Here is a 3,602-nt window from a genome sequence, read left to right as displayed (position 1 = left end):
AAAGGTGGTCAGCTACGTGATTCTCGCTCCCTTTCCTATCCCTGATCTCTACATCAAACTCTTGCAACAGTAAGACCCAACGGATGAGACGAGCTTTAGCTTGAGGTTTAGTCATCAAATATCGAAGTGCAGCATGATCACTATAGACAATGACCTTAGACCCAATGATATATGCTCGAAATTTATCTAAGGCAAAGACCACAGCAAGCATCTCTTTTTCAGTAGTGGTGTAATTTACTTGTGCACTATTCAGAGTTAAACTAGCATAGTAAATCACACGTAACATCTTATCCACACGCTGACCTAGCACCGCTCCTACAGCAGAGTTAGACGCATCACACATAATCTCAAAGGGCAATGACCAATCAGGCGCAATCACAACCGGGGCAGAGCTCAACTTAAGTTTCAATGTTTCAAAGGCATGCATGCAAGAGTCATCGAAATTAAAAGGAACATCCTGAGCTAGCAGTTTGCATAGAGGTTGGCTAATTTTAGAGAAATTTTTAATGAAACGCCGGTAAAAACCGGCGTGACCTAAGAAACTCCTAATCCCTTTGACATCAATAGGGGGCGGCAACTTTTGGATTACCTCCACCTTGGCTCTGTCGACCTCTAGTCCATGCTTAGACACCACATGACCTGATCACTAATTTCTTAGCAACAAATACTGCAACTAACACAGGCAATTGTAGCAAGTAAAAAGTAATCGAGTATCGTATCCACAGGAACTGACACAACGAAACTACTTTAGCTATCTCCTAAACAAACTAAAATAGTAGACAGGCAAACGAAAATAAAGATTGATTTACTAAAACGCAAATAACAAATAAAAACACTTAGGAAATTCAAATAATAAAAGACTCTGACCCTAGGGATGTACTTTTACTAATTAATTATATACATTTAATCTATTGATTCAATTACCAATTTAATCCAACCCTGATGAGAGATCACAGAACTATTCACAAGCTTCTCTAACGAACACCTATGAAAATAGATTAATTTACCCCCCTTCACATTCAAGATTCCAAGGAATAAATTAACTCCCAAGCGTACACAAAGAATAGCTCCCTATAGTTTCACCTATCCCATTCAAGTGTCAAGGCTACTTCTATAACATGCATTCCTGAATCGGCTGAACAATTATCGCATTCAAGACTCAAACTGAACAGCTAGACATGTAAATTATTGGCCAAATAATTCACAAGAAATTAAGCACCAGGAATCATGAATCACAAGTTGGAGGGCAAATTGATATCAATAAATCATACACACATAATTAATCAGCTATGTACAAACCCTAGGTTCAGATTAACGAACTAGCCAGACATATTAAAATAAAATAAAAGCATAAATAAAAGAAAGCAATTGAAATAAATAAAATAGATAAAACCCGGAAGAAATTCTGGATGAACAGCTTGAATCTTGAATCTTACAGGAAAAAAAATCTAATCTATGAAAGCATTAAAATCCTAAGTCTAAAACTGAAAAATATGAAAAGAGGTAAAGAGATATGAAAAGATGTGTCTATTAGGTCAGGAAAAGGACCTATATATAGGCACAGAAGATAAATACAGTACAGAGCTCGAAAATACTGATAAAATCCGAAAATCCCGCAAAATCCCGAAAATTCGGAAATTTCCGTCGGGCACTATTCACTACTGCGCGCGACTTTCTTGTTTCGGCCATATCATTCTCGTCCGAACTCGGATTTGTGAACCGTTTGGGCCTACAAACTCGTATCGAGACGATCTACAACTTTCATTAAGAGCATTGGTCCAAATTCGAACTCCATATTTCTGTAAAAATCATCAAAGTACGAGCAAGTAACATATTTCACAAGATAAAACAATTTAAGCACAAAACAATCATCCAACACTCAATTTCCTATAAAATTAACATCATAAGAACACTAAAAACCATGGAAACATGAGTGTTATCAACTCCCCCAAACTTAAGCCATTGTTCGTCCTCGAATAATGAGAAGAACACAATCAATATCACGAATGGGTAAGAAATCTAGCTCATTGATGCCTCTGAAAGAATAAGAATGATAGAATTCTCAAATCCTCAATAATTAAGCTCAAAAATCACCAATAAACACAACTTATAGCAAAATCAACCTTGACATTCCAAACAATTGAATCTCACAAGGTATGTGTATCACTCAACTCTCAATTTGATGGAATATATAGGACGTGTATGCTCTCATCGAATTCAATGCAATGCAGATCTCTTACCATAGGCTTGCCAATCGTCTACAATCTCCATCGCTAAAAGTGTGCCAGGACTAAGATCAGAAAGGTCTTTTTCTTTGGGTTATAATGTAGGGACATTGGTTAAGGTATGAAAATATAGGCTAAGTGACTCAAATAAATTAAGAACACCAACCTTATAACTTCACAAAGCAAGTATGGAATAAATTCCATCTTCCACCCAACTATATCACCAAAATCAACACAACTCAAGGGATTTAATCATCACAAAACAGAACTAAACACTCTTTTATGCTCTCCATTTATTTCCAACAAGCAAAAAGTCGATTTTCTAACAAATATCTCAAAGTACACTCGACTTCACACTTTTTTTTTCTTTTTTTTTTCTTCCTCGACAATTTTTTTTTTCTTTTCTTTTCACAACTTTTCTAGAGCTCATAAGAGTAAATATTATCATAATATCATCCCTTCTTTTTTATGAACCACTATGATATTCACCACACAAAGATCCCCATATACTTCATCACCCCCTATCATCCGGCTAAAGAATAAAAGCTAAATAGGCTCAAAGAGGGTAACAAAGGATAATTTTTTTTTTCAAGGATAGTGTTTGGGAAAAATTGTGGCTAACAAAAGATGGCCTAAAATCATCTCATAATCCTGGGCACAACAGCAACCTCGACACAGAAACCATGGCAAGTTCTAGAAGATCACCACATGCATGATAAAACTCACAACAAAGAATAAACTGTGTATGATAAACAGTTATGGCTCAAAATCTCACAGGTTTATTCAACGTCCAAAAGTCAAGGTTAAAATCACTCTAGAATTATGCAAATTAGTTCTAATTATGCTTAAATCATCAAAGAAAATCAAACTCCAATTTTTTTTTCACAGAAATCATCATTGGCATCTTACCAGAATCTAATGGAGCAATAAACATCTCAAAAATAGAACAATCACACACCACCAACCAAGCAAGATAAAACAATAAACGCAACAAAAATAATAAAAGTGATACACATATCTATTCTCACCCCCCTCCCCCAAACTTATTACAGAACATAAGTTCGAAAATAAGTTTGGAGGGATGATGATATGTGTGTCACTACTCACAGAAACACATGCTCCATGGTGGTAGTATGGACAAGGCGCGAGTTCCCACATCTTTCAAGCTCAACACTGCACTAAACTCCCAAACAAAACAAAGAAAACAAAGGAACAAAAAGAAACAAAAAGAACGAAAAACAAAACAAAGAAGAAAAATAGTTGGGTTACCTCCCAACAAGTGCTTAATTTAACGTCTAGAGCTCGACGATACCTCATGTTCTCAATCAACATCAAACACAGCGGGCGTGACAGAACGCTTAACACGAACAGAGGTAG

Source organism: Salvia miltiorrhiza, chromosome 1 (genome assembly GCF_028751815.1).
Source record: "Salvia miltiorrhiza cultivar Shanhuang (shh) chromosome 1, IMPLAD_Smil_shh, whole genome shotgun sequence".
Classification (NCBI taxonomy): Eukaryota; Viridiplantae; Streptophyta; class Magnoliopsida; order Lamiales; family Lamiaceae; genus Salvia; species Salvia miltiorrhiza.
This window is presented reverse-complemented; position numbering follows the sequence as displayed.